At 36.9% G+C, this 14467-nt stretch overlaps 1 non-coding gene across 1 annotated transcript; it reads right to left on the minus strand.

Moving 5' to 3' along the window:
- Positions 1-705: 705 nt before the first annotated feature.
- LOC140622487 (U6 spliceosomal RNA) lies at positions 706-812 on the minus strand. Its single transcript, XR_012022246.1, has one exon. It is a non-coding gene; the product is annotated as a U6 spliceosomal RNA (small nuclear RNA).
- Positions 813-14467: the final 13655 nt, after the last annotated feature.

Genomic DNA, 14467 nt, shown 5'->3' on the forward strand with positions numbered 1-14467 from the left:
GATTTTATTAATTTGAGTCTTCTCTCTCTTCTTTTTAATAAGGCTGGCTAATGGTTTATCTATTTTATTAATTCTTTCAAAGAACCAACTCCTGGTTCTGTTGATCTGTTCCACAGTTCTTCTGGTCTCGATTTCGTTGAGTTCTGCTCGAATCTTTATTAACTCCCTTCTTCTCTTGGGTGTAGGATCTATTTGCTGTTTTTTCTCTAGCTCCTTTATGTGTAAGGTTAGCTTTTGTATTTGAGTTCTTTCCAGTTTTTGAATGGATGCTTGTATTGTGATGTATTTCCCCCTTAGGACTGCTTTTGCTGGGGATCCCTGGGTGGCGCAGCGGTTTGGCGCCTGCCCTTGGCCCAGGGCGCGATCCTGGAGACCTGGGATCGAATCCCACATCGGGCTTCCGGTGCATGGAGCCTGCTTCTCCCTCTGCCTGTGTCTCTGCCTCTCTCTCTTTCTCCCTCTGTGACTATCATAAATAAATAAAAATTTAAAAAAAAAAAAAAAAAAAAAAAAAGGACTGCTTTTGCTGCATCCCAAAGATTTTGGATGGTTGTATCTTCATTCTCATTAGTTTCCATGAATCTTTTTAATTCTTCCTTAATTTCCTGGTTGACCCTTTCATCTTTTAGCAGGATGGTCCTTAACCTCCACGTGTTTGAGGTCCTTCCAAACTTCTTGTTGTGATTTAGTTCTAATTTCAAGGCAAAAAATATGGAACGCTTCACGAATTTGCGTGTCATCCTTGCGCAGGGGCCATGCTAATCTTCTCTGTATCGTTCCAATTTTAGTATATGTGCTGCCGAAGCGAGCACTGACCTTACCAATTTAGGGAAAAAACTCTTTAGAGTTGTATTTAGTGGTCTTTTAAGACAACATGTGATTCAACTTTTATTTACTTTCTTCTTGGTCAAATATGTTGATTAATCTGACTTTTGGTTACAAGAGAGAAGTCATTTGAATTAACCTTTCTCTCTCTCTTTTTAAAAAAAATCTCAATTCATTCCTGTCTGGACATATGTGTCATTTGAAGAAGGATTAATGACCACAGTTACATCAACACTGATTGTAAGCCAGACACCTGATGAGGAGCTTCTCCTCTGAGTATCAGAGTAAGCAGATAAAATGAAAAACTCTAACCTCCATGGCTTTCTTGGTATTAAAAAGTATAAATTTAATCATCCATTTCTTTATTTTGGCACTACTAAGAATCATGTTTTGTTTGTTTCATTTTGTTTTAATTACATTTTAACTTGAGGGACTATGTCCGTGAAATGAAGTTGATTACCAATAGTCATTATCCAATTTTATGCAGTTGACTACAAACCATCCTAGCACCTCTTCTGTTTGCCTGGAAAGCCAATTCATTTTTTTGTGTTCATAAATAATTTCTGTGCTTTAATAATGTTTGGTGCTTCTGGTTTTAGGGTGTGATTTAAAATAAATCTAATTTATTAAAAATTTAGGGTACTTTCACAGTTGTTTGTGAATCAGGAATTAGTGTTTCCATGGAGGGATAAATCAAGGCATGGAAGGAAAGCCCATGGGCTATTTTAAAGTTAAGAAGAGATGCCTTTATAGCTTTCAAAACTGTTTGAAAATTAAATGTTTGATTTATAAGGGCTATGTACACACAGGGCTCAAATTATTTATGTATCATTTGGAAAATGTAAAATGCTTAATGTTCTGACATTATGTGATAATTGCTATTCTAATATATAGTGTCTACTAAATCTTTTTGGGAGCTGGTGAGGGTGGCATTGATATACAGGAGCACATGCTTCATGTGCTAGTAAATCATTCTTCCATTGAATTAAGGCTGAGGAAAGAGCATAGAGTGGAACTTAAAGTGATATTACAGTATCTGGTGCTGTTCTAATCAAGAAGTATATAGCAGTGCTAGTGAAAAATGGGCAGAAACACACAAAAATCCACTAAGGAGAAAATGCAATCAGAAATTTATCACTGATGCTTTTGGCAAAGTTTCCAAGAATCATGGTCATCACTAGGTAGCTGCTTTTCAAGGTCGATGCTGCCTTAATTCTATCTTTTGCATTGGTACTCCCCTGAAAACATGCATTAAAATCTGCTCCTTGTGAGTATTTGTTAATTAATGAATTAGATCCCTCTGGCTCTGTCAGTAGCCAGGTAGGTGAACTTGGGTAAGTGGCTTTACTCTCTAAGCTTATATTTCCATAATTATAATAGCTACCTTATGGAATTAGCATGAATAAATGAGATAATTCATGTCAAGCACCTGGCACAGGCCATGGCACAAAGTAATCACTTGATATTGATGCTATCAGTATTCACCTTCTGCAGATACCTACCCATAATTATTCTGACAAAAAGTGAAAGGATATATTATAAAAGAGATTAGGGAAAGAATTATGGACAGACTACAGAATTGGTGACTTTATCCCCGTGCTGCCAGTATTTGCAAATGGAACTCCCCAAGTAAACATAAGGGTGTAACGGGCCTAAACCTAATGTATATAAAAAAATAGTCAGCTAATTACAATTCTTTTTGAGTTATGGAAAGGAGCTCCAGGTGCACTTTTCTGTATACTCTGGCCTGTACGAATATTTGTCCATGACAGTTTAGAGCGCAGTACACAGGAGAAGGGGAGTTCCCTTTAGCTACAGTTACTCTCTTTTCTTTTAATCAGAAATCAGAGTCAGGCAGTTTATCCCAATTGAGGAAAGTGATGCATAGATATGTATTGGATGTGTAGGGATAAAGAGAAATAGGGAACAAATAAGACTAGGCACTCTATGTCAATTCAATATTAGGATGGTAAATTCATTAAGCATTTTCAAGAGTTAACCCTGTGAAGAATGTTTATAATCACCAATACAGGAGAAAACCCAAAGATAGGAAAAAATCATGGACCTTCTTCTTGTAGATCTTACCACCTAATTTTAAAAGTTCTCAGGGGTTCTAGAAATGAGAACATCTCTTTCTCTCTCGTCTTCCCCCTCCCTGACCCCACACATAAACACATAGGTGGAATGACCCATACCTCTGTATGGGGAAGGTGGTGACATTATTCATACCCATCTGGATTTCTTTGGGCTCTTTACCTTTTCCTTGTCCTTTGGTATCAGGATTATTGAAGGCTCAACTTGTTATTCTTTCAGCTGGTGCAAGGGAGAGAGAGAGAGAGAGAGAGAGAGAGAAAGAGGGAGAGAGATACTTTAGACTTCATTGGAACTAAGGTTATTAGCAAATTTTCTGAATTAGAGGTTCTCAAACCTTTTTATCCTTAGGACCCATTTACACTCTTAAAATTATTTTTATATGTATATATATTTTTTAAATAAATTTTTTATTGGTGTTCAATTTGTCAACATACAGAATAACACCAAGTGCTCAACCCGTCAAGTGCCCACCTCAGTGCCCATCACCCAGCCACCCCATTCCCCCACTCGCCTCCCCTTCCACTACCCCTTGTTCATTTCCCAGATTAGGAGTCTCTCATATTTTTGTCTCTTTCTGATTTTTCCTACTCATTTTCTCTCCTTTCCCCTATAATCCCTTTCACTATTTATTATATTCCCCGTATGAGTGAAACCATATAATGATTGTCCTTCTCTGATTGTCTTACTTCACTCAGCACAACACCCTCTAGTTCCATCCACATTGAAACAAATAGTGGGTATTCGTTGTTTCTAATGGCTGAGTAATATTCCATTGTATATATAGACCACATCTTCTTTATCCATTCCTCTTTCAATGGACACTGAGGCTCCTTCCACAGTTTGGCTATTGTGGACATTGCTGCTGTAAACATTGGGGTGTGGGTGTCCTGCCATTTCACTGAATCTGTATCTTTGGGGTAAATCCCCAGTAGTGCAATTGCTAGGTCATAGGGTAGCTCTATTTTTAACTCTTTGAGGAACCTCCACACAGTTTTCTGGAGTGGCTGCACCAATTCACATTCCCACCAACAGTGCAAGAGGGTTCCCTTTTCTCCACATCCTCTCCAACATTTGTGGTTTCCTGTCTTGTTGATTTTCCCCTTTCTCACGGGTGTGAGGTGGTATCTCATTGTGGTTTTGATTTGTATTTCCCTGATGGCAAGTGACGCAGAGCATTTTCTCATGTGCTTGTTGGCCATGTCTATGTCTTCTTTGGTGAAATTTCTGTTCATGTCTTTTGCCCATTTCATGATTGGATTGTTTGTTTCTTTGCTGTTGAGTTTGATAAGTTCTTTATAGATCTTGGATACTAGCCCTTTATCTGATACGGCATTTGCAAATATCTTCTCCCATTCTGTAGGTTGTCTTTCCGTAGGACTGTTTCTTTTGTTGTGCAGAAGCTTCTTATCCCGATTAAGTCCCAACAGTTCATTTTTGCTTTTGTTTCCCTTGACTTCATAGATATATCTTGCAAGAAGTTGCTGTGGCCAAGTTCAAAAAGAGTGTTGCCTATGTTCTCTTTTAGGATTTTGATGGATTCTTGTCTCTCATTTAGAACTTTCATCCATTTTGAGTTTTTGTATGGTTTAAGAGAATGGTCTAGTTCCATTCTTCTGCATGTGGATGTCCAAATTTCCCAGGACCATTTATTGAAGAGATTGTCCTTTTTCCAGTGGATAGTCTTTTCCTGCTTTGTCAAATATTAGTTGACCATGGAGTTGAGGGCCCATTTCTGGGTTCTCTCTTCTGTTCCATTGATCTGTATGTCTGTTTTTCTGCCAGTACCACACTGTCTTGATGACCACAGTTTTGTAGTACAATCTGAAATCTGGCATTGTGATTTCCCCCGGCTCTGGTTTTCTTTTTCAATATTCCTCTGGCTATTTGGGGTCTTTTCTGATTCCACACAAATCTTAAGATGAATTATTCCAACTCTCTGAAGAAAGTCCATGGTATTTTGATAGGGATTGCATTAAACGTGTATATTGCCCTGGGTACCATTGACATTTTCACAATATTAATTCTTCCAATCCATGAGCATGGAATATTTTTCCATCTCTTTGTGTCTTTCTCAATTTCTTTCAGAAGTGTTCTGTAGTTTTTAGGGTATAGATCCTTTACCCCTTTGGTTAGGTTTCTTCCTGGGTATCTTATTGTAAATGGGATTGGGTGCAATTGTAAATGGGATTGACTCCTTAATTTATCTTTCTTCAGTTTCATTGTTAGTGTAGAGAAATGCCACTGATTTCTGGGCATTGATTTTGTATCCTGCCACATTGCCGAATTGCTGTATGAATTCTAGCAATCTTGGGGTGGAGTCTTTCAGGTTTTTTACATACAGTATCATGTCATCTACAAAGAAGGAGAGTTTGACTTCTTTGCCAATTCGAATGCCTTTTATTTCTTTTTGTTGTCTGATTGCTGAGGCTAGGGCTTCTAGTACTATGTTAAATAGCAGTGGTGAGAGTGGACATCCCTGTCGTGTTCCTGATCTTAGAGGAATGGCTCTTAGTTTTTCCCCAGTGAGAATGATATTTGCTGTGGGCTTTTCGTAGATGGCTTTTAAGATGCTGAGGAATGTTCCCTCTATCCCTACACTCTGAAGAGATTTGGTCAGGAATGGATGCTGTATTTTGTCAAATGCTTTCTCTGCATCTATTGAGAGGATCATATGGTTCTTGTTTTTTCTCTTGTTGATATGACCTATCATGTTGATTCTTTTACGAGTGTTGAACCAACCTTGTATCCTGGGGATAAATCCCACTTGGTCATGGTGAATAATCTTCTTAATGTATTGTTAGATCCTATTGGCTAGTAACTTGTTGAGAATTTTTGCATCTGTGTTCATCAGGGGTATTGTTCTATAATTCTCCTTTTTGGTGGGGTCTTTGGTTTTGGAATTAAGTTATGCTGGCCTCATAAAATGAGTTTGGAAGTATTCCATCTCTTTCTATCTTTCAGAACAGCTTTAGTTGAATAGGTATTATTTCTTCTTTAAACATTTGATAGAATTCCCCTGGCAGGCCACCTGGTCCTGGACTTTTGTGTCTTGGGAGATTTTTGATGACTGCTTCAATTTCTTCGTTGGTTATTGGCCTGTTCAAGTTTTCTATTTCTTCGTGTTCCAGTTTTGGTAATCTCTGGTTTTCCAGAAATACATCCATTTCTTCTAGATTGCCTAATTTATTGGTGGATAGCTGCTTATAATATGTTTTTAAAATCCTTTGTATTTCCTTGGTATTCGTTTTGATCTCTCCTCTTTCATTCATGATTTTATTAATTTGAATCTTTTTTTTCTTTTTTTTTTTTTAAATTTTTATTTATTTATGATAGTCACACAGAGAGAGAGAGAGAGAGAGAGGCAGAGACATAGGCAGAAGGAGAAGCAGGCTCCATGCACCGGGAGCCCGACGTGGGATTCGATCCCGGGTCTCCAGGATCGCGCCCTGGGCCAAAGGCAGGCGCCAAACCGCTGCGCCACCCAGGGATCCCTTATTTTTTCTTTTTAATAAGGCTGGCTAATGGTTTATCTATCTTATTGATTCTTTCAAAGAACCAACTCCTGGTTTGTTGATCTGTTCCACAGTTCTTCTGGTCTCTATTTCATTGAGTTCTGCTCAAATCTTTTTTATCTTCTTCTGCTTATTGTAGGCTTTATTTGCTATCCTTTCTCCAGCTTTTTTGGTGTGGGGTTAGCTTGTGTATTTGAGTTTTTTCCAATTTTTTGAGGGATGCTTTTATTGTGACGTATTTCCCTCTTAGGACTGCTTTTGCTGTATACCAAGATTTTGAACAGTTGTATCTTCATTTTCATTAGTTTCTGTGAATCTTTTTAATTCTTCTCTAATCTCCAGGTTGACCCTTTCCTCTTTTAGATGGTCTTTAACCTCCACGTGTTTGAATTTCTTCCAAATTTCTTCTTGTGACTGAGTTCTAGTTTCAAAGCATTGTGGTCTGAAAATATGCGGGGACAATCCCAATCTTTAGGTATCGGTTGAGACCTGATTTTTTTTTTTTGAGACCTTATTTGTGACCCAGTATGTGGTCTATTCTGGAGAAAGTTCCTTGTGCACTTGAGAGGAATGTGTATTCAGTTGCATTTGGAAGGAAAATTCTGTATATATCTACACTCTGAAAAATTATTGAGGGCGCCATAGAGCTTTTGTTTATTTGTTGTATCTATTGAGATTTACCTTCTTAGAAATTAAAATATTTATTAATTCACTTAAATTAGCACAAATAAATTCATTACTTATTACAAAAATAAAATTTTAATTAAAAAATCACATTTTTCATAACCAAATAAGAAGAGTAACATTGTTCTAATTTTTTTCCCAACTCTCTTTAATATCTGGCTTAATAGAAGGCAGTTGTATTCTCAGATTGGCTTCTAAACTCAGAGTACAGTCTTACACATTAAATTAGTTCTAAAATGCTCTAATGTACAATTGTGAAAGAATGTGAGTACAAAAGACATTATTTGTCAATCAATCTTAGTATTGATTTAAAAATAGTTTCAGCCTCACAGACCCTGGTGTTGAAGGCTGGAAACATACTCCTTAAGCTAATTTTAAATGAAGGAAGAAGGGAGTTATAGTTTGAGGACCATCAGAGAGCTGGCAGGCAGTGTCAGGGACTGGAAGTTAGGGCCATGGTTCTACAATTAGAGCCCTGATACTACCACTGACTTACTAGCCATGCTACCTTGGAGAACTTATTTATGCCTCAGTTTTTCCATCTTTAAAATAACATCCTTAATAGGATTTGCCTCTAATGGCTGTTGTGAAGCTCAGTGAGATAATGTAGGCAAAGTGTTTAGCTAACAATAAGTGTTCAATATTCGCTTTGTTTCTTTGGTTTTTATTACTATTAAGGTGCCAATCCATTATGAACCTCAGTTTCCTCGTCTGCCAAATGAGACCTGTCTGGATGGTCATGAAGGTCTTACCCAGCTTTAACATTCTGTGATTTTGCTCCAAAGTCTTCCTTTCCCACATTAGAGATGGGTATAGGGTGAAGGTATATACAATTTTAAGAAAAGCACTTAATTTTTTTTTGATTTTGATAATTAACCATTCTCCCATCCCCTTTTCCCCCTGACATAAATCTATTAAAAACTTTCAAAGGCTTTAAGAATAAAACTTGGTGAAAAAAAATTGTTGTTTCCTTGAGAAAAATTAAATTTAGCCCTTTCAGTTGGAGTCAATATAGATATCAGAGCAAAAAGAAATTTGAAAGTTTGTTTCCAGGTCCCATGGTGGTTTCAGGTCCAAGTTATAATAAAGTTTATCTCATGTCTAAATTTAATTGAAAGGTAAATGAAACTATTTTGAGAGATGTTGCTGACTCCTCAGTTTATGAAATACACAGAGTAGGTAATGACCTTTTAAATGGAAAAGGAACATAAGGACCCTGGATTCATAGAGCAGGGATAGAAGAGAAAAAACAGAGATGAAAAAAACATATTGAAAGGCAAACATTAGACCTGCAGTTTGATTGAGGACCCAGATCAAAATAAATCAATACAAATGCTTTGGTGTATTTTTTTCTCCATTTTCACTTAAGTAGTAGTCTCTAATACAATGACAAGCAGGCACAAAGCATATTAGAAAGGAAATAAGACAAATGGTCTCAGAAGTAATAGGAAGTGTAGCACATGTTGCATGCTTAGTTTAAATATACTGGAGCCTTGTTACAAGAGTCCTGTGGGAAGACATGAGGATTTGCATATAAAGACTTTATTGTAAGGGGATCCTTTGAGGAAATCTTGAGAACACCATAGCTAAAGCACTATTGCTTGTCATGGCTCTCAGGGACAGTATAATAGCAAGGCTTGACTTTGGTGTGGAAATGTGCTAGGATCCAAATCATAGAAACTTATATTGATAACAAGAAATAATATCATGATGACAAACATAATGGGATAATGCTAAAATCATACATTTAGAAATGACTATCAGGATAGCAACTTTAGAGATTGTAGATAGTCATTTACCTGATATGAAATCATATTGGTAATTTTGATACTACTGACATTACTAGAGTGGTACTTAATGTCAACTTTTCCATCAAAAGCTGTTTGACACAATAATGAAAAACATAAGGTCTTGCAGGGTAAGGAATGAGCTCAGATTGAACCAGCAAACCATTTCTGACAGAGATGTGTTTGTGCTCAAAATAAAAGGATAATAACTATAATTAGATAAAATAAGAACTCTTTTACTTGTAATCACTGAAAAAATGAATAATATTTTTCATCTTTTAAAAAATATGTAGATATGAAAGAGCCAAATCTGTTATTTTGCCCTTTGCAACCTGCAATGATTTTCTCTTGACCTTATCCTATATGGAACTAGAAGTTAGCCACTTGCAATTTGTTTTTTTTTCTTGTTTTTTTGTTTTTTTTAATTTTTATTTATTTATGATAGGCACACAGTGAGAGAGAGAGAGGCAGAGACACAGGCAGAGGGAGAAGCAGGCTCCATGCACCGGGAGCCTGATGTGGGATTTGATCCTGGGTCTCCAGGATCGCGCCCTGGGCCAAAGGCAGGCGCTAAACCACTGCGCCACCCAGGGCTCCCCACCACTTGCAATTTGTTTCCTTGTCAAAGCTGTTATCTGCCTGAGTCTCTCATCTATCCCCAAAAGTATATGGAAAGAGTGCTGATGGCAGAGGGTCACAAGTACACCCCATGGGTCCCTCTTTTTGTGTTAAGCAAATATATTCCCAATTCTGCCCCCACACAACTCTCCTAAACTGGAGACACTCAACTCTGACCTATCCTTTTCAGAGAGCTGGGAAGTGGTTTTGTGGTTACATGGTGCTATGGCAGGTATGAGACACTGTTAGCTGTGTCTGGGAGAAGGCGTCCAGACAAGGGCCCATCAAAATGGCAAGAGGGAATGAATAGCAAGAGAAGTAACATCTTTTCTCTCCAGAGGACTCAGTGAATTGACCAGTGGGAAGACAGACCTCTATTGATGCAATTAGAAGGTGCCTAGCATCCTTTTGGACACACTTTTGGTGCTTGAGCATCCTTTTGGTGCTTAAAAAATAGTTTGATTGAAACCCTCAGACAAGTACACTGAGCAGGACACATATATGTAATATATTTCTTTGATGATTAATTCAGAGAAAAGACTACAAACTGGTTTCTTTTCTTTATTTATACAGTAGGCAATCTGCTTCGGAAAGTATGACATTTAAATTCCAGTTCTGTCTGTCCTTTGTGATAACTGGCACTTTAGCAAAACTCTACTGAAATAGGAAGGGTGGTATGTTCACTTTCTTAAAACTGCTGGAGAGAACTTAGAGAGGAGTGTCCTATATTGACTTCAGTATGGATTTGTGGAAGTATCTCAACTTCTCTGTTATTTTTCATATTTCAAAATTAGATGCTTTCCTATGGGAGATATTTCCAGTGCTTAGCTCACTTATATCTAGTTCTTTTCACCATTTGGGTATGTGAAAGGTTTGCATTTTCCAACTTGTTTTGCAGTTCAGTAGGACCATGAAACCAATATTGGCCAACGAGTCATGGGTAGAAGTAAAGTGTGTCATTTCTAATCAGAACATTTCATTAATAGTGGAAGACCTCTAGCGTTCTTTTGCCTGTGTTCCTGCAACTAGGAATGTTCCAGATGGAGCTTCCATAATCCTGGGTACTAGTGAGAAGCTATAGAACAGAGCTCCTTCCCCACCTTCACCTGTGCCGTCGTCAGTGCCAGCTGGATATATAATGTGAGCAAAGAATAAAGTTTTGTTTCAAATCTCTAGGATATAAATATCAGTTGTCACCATAGTATAACTTAATCTGATTGATACATGCCAATTGCTTGATTCTTCAACTAAAGGATTATTTCATTAGTTTTTAATCTTTTTTTTTTTTTTTTTTTTTTTTGATAGGCCCCTGGTTCTTAGGCTTTAGAATGCATCAGAATCACATCCTGCTTGTTTGATTTGCAGATTCCTGGGCCTTACTTCCAGAGGGTCAGACCTGATATGTCTCCCTGAATTCTAGGAATCTGCTTTTTAAAACTAACAAACAAACAAAACGCAGGGTTTTTAAATTATTCTGATTCAGGAGGGAGGACCACACTTCAAGAAATGTTGTAAATCTGTATCATGCTATAAAGACTCTAGCTGTTATTTCTCAAGTTCTCCTACTCAAATATGTTCAGATATTAGTAAAAGGTTAAAGGCATTTAGGGTAGGAATAAGCATAACGAGTATAAAGTTCACCAGCTCTCTTTTAAGGCTGCATGAAGTAAAGATAAAGTGAAGACACAGGAGTAGTGATTAATAGATCCAAATACTTTCTTTTTTTTTTTAATAAAATAATTTTTTATTGGTGTTCAAATACTTTCTAAATGAGAATTCTAAAGATTGTAAATCATTTGAAAATTGAAGTGATGACCTGGAAAACAAGTCAAAATTAAGAAATATAAAGTAAGAAATGGATTTGAAGAAGGGAAAATAGAAAGCATTGAGATAACTCCCTCGTAGTTGATTTGGGAGGGAGATGGAGAGTAGGAGCCAGAGGGATGTTAGACTCTATATTAAAGGGCCAGAGAAGGAGAAGGTTGTGTTTAGCTCCACTTGTGGGCTTTGTTCTGTATCTAGAATTCTGAGATTGACTCAATGTCTTGATATAGTACTGTCATTTACTAAGGTTGTGGGTTTCTATGGCTCTCCTGTATATATGCACAATGCATGTGTTAATAAACTTCTGTTTATTTTCTTCTTGTTGATGTATCTTTTGTCAGTCTAACTTACAGAGCTCTAAGATGGGATTTTTTCCTTTCCCTAAAACAAGATGTCCTATTTTTTTGTGCCATAATTTTAATGATTTTTTTATGTACTTGAGAGAGAGAGCATGAGCAGGGTGAGAGGCAGAGGGAAAAGCAGACACACTGCTGAGCAGGTAGTCTGATGCTGTGTGGGGCTGGATCCCAAGACCCAGGGATCATGACCTGAGCTGAAGGCAGATGCTTAACCAACTGAGCCACTCAGGCACCCCTTTAATCTCAATGATTTTTAACCCATATAATTTAGAAGGAAAATTTTTGTTTCAAGAGAGAAAAAACCAAGTTAACCTAGAATATGCAGAAAAAAAAAGTGATTGCACAGATGTGTCGTGTGTGCATGCATGTTTAAATGTCATATACTTAAAGTCCAGGGGTATTTGAGTTCAGGTATGACTAGAGTTATATACTCAGTGCTGAAGAATCTGTTTTCCTTAGTCCTGCTTTCTTCTCGGTTGTTTTTCTCCATTAGATTCTCCTTAAGTGATGGTAAATATTCTCTTGACTTGCGTTCTTCTAGATTAGCAAAATCAGTGGAAGGAGAGTACCAATTTCTCTGGAATTCTAGCAGAAGTCTTGGGCTGATGTCTGTTAGCTCTGACTGGCCTATTTTGAGTCCTATTCCATCCTTGAATCAGTTACTGTGAACAGTCAGGTGGATTATGCTAACTGACCAGGTCTTGGCTATGTACCCACTCCTCAGTATTGAAGGTGGGGTGAATTTCACCTGAACCATATGAAAAAAGACTAGGGAAGGGAGTGGTTCCCCAAAGGAAAATCAGAATATTCTTACCAGAAAAGGGAAAAATAGAAGACAAAACTCCAAACTGTCCACAGCAGAAGGTATACTAAAATCTCCTGCTTAAGAGTGAAATTTGAGGTTTTTAGGTTCTAATAAATAGCCAAGAGAGGATAAGAATTGGATTTACTTCTTTCTCAGCACTTTATTAACCAGTCCATATAGGAAGTGAAAAAAAAAATGCAGTTCTCAGGAGTAACATCCTTTATTTGACCTGATTTAGGAATCTTGAGAGAATTTGCATAATAGGATTAATGTTGCTTCTTATTAGTGCTACATAGGCTGAAGCTCTTCAGGATTTCTATTATAAACTTCTACTTTACTCTAATATCTATAGGGAAGGAAAACTTTTTGCTTATTCCCTGCTAGGTTTTTTGGTTGATCTAATACTTAAATTGACATGAGACAGAGTAACAGGAGAAAATTTAATTTTGAATGTATGAGTTCATAAAAATATGACACTCAAGTAAGTAGCTTAGAAAGGCAACTTTTATACTTTTTAAAGAAACAATTATTTGTGAAGAATTGACCAAGAGATTTGGATTTGGAGTAACAAATTAATGAAAAAGTAACAAGATTTGTTTATGCAGCCTTCTCGGCCCTGAATTCCTTATCTTTAGCAATAAAGATAACTTCTATCCTTCAGGTACAGGGACAGTACCCTTCACATGGGAATATATTTCCTGCTTTTGGGAGGCAAAAGAAGGTCAGAGTGTCTTTCTTGCACCAGGTGTTTAAGTAACTTGAATTAAAAATGATCAACGTGCCAAAGTGGCATATTTTGACGTGGCATATTTTGCTTCTCCTCGTATCCAAACTTGTCATTTTTGCCAATGAGACATATATTGTCCTACGCAGAGTTCATCATGTATTTCATTTTTTTTTATGTCATGCAAGATTCTTCACTGTTTTTTATAATTAAAGGCAGCTTTCATTGTTTCATTATTGTTTTTAAAGATGTAATTTACCTTTATATTAAGGAAATTCCACTGAAAATAAAAACTCTACGGAAATTTTCTTTGACAGAATCTTTTACAGTCTTAAGTGTAATATTAATAAAGTGGGCTCTGGTTAAACCCCAGCCCCCACTGAATGAATTGGGTGACCTTGGGTGAGTTACTTAGCCTCAAGTGTAAAATGGAGTAAGATGAGAACCTGTCTCCTAGAGTTGCATGAGGATTAAAAAAGTGAATGCATGTAAAGACCTTAGACTAGTGTCTGGCATATTGTTAGAATTTGATAGATATTAATTATTCTAACCTTTTAGATGTAGATGACCTGAATTGTTAATTCCTTTCACACAATTCTTTGATAATTTTATGTGCAGGTTTTGGAACTGCTGGTTTGAGATTTGCAACCTAAATATTTCTTACCCCATTCTTTATAAAAAATTCCACACTGGGATGAAGTTTGAAGTGAAGCAAATTCTAACTTCCAAATGGTTATAGTTATCATGAAAAAGAAAAATAACCAAAAAATTGTTTTTTAAAAAAGCAGTTAACTCTTCATTATTGACAAAAATAAAAAACCAGGCATTTAAACACATAAGCAATTGGAGAAACTGATTAACGTACTTAAGGTACAAAATATTCAGAAGCATGTGGATGATGTAGTTTGTTCAGTGTTGGACTCTTGGTTTTGGCTGGGTTCATGATCCTCTGGGTCCTGGGATCCAGCCCTGCTTTGCGCTCCATGCTCAGCTTGGAATCTGCTTGATTTTCTCTCTCGTTCTGCTTCTCCCCAACCCTACACATTCTCTCCCTCTCTTTCAAATGAATACATTAATCTTTAAAAAGAAAGATACAAAACTTTCAAAGGTATACATATTGTAAACTTCTCATGTAAATAATTACTCTCAAGGGGGAAGAGATGAAGGAGGAAAAAGAGTAGGAGAGACTATATGCCAGATTGGGGCCTGGTTAATTGTATGTTGATCTCTTCTTC

The sequence above is a fragment of the Canis lupus genome, chromosome 31 (assembly GCF_048164855.1).
Source record: "Canis lupus baileyi chromosome 31, mCanLup2.hap1, whole genome shotgun sequence".
In the NCBI taxonomy this organism is placed as follows: Eukaryota; Metazoa; Chordata; class Mammalia; order Carnivora; family Canidae; genus Canis; species Canis lupus.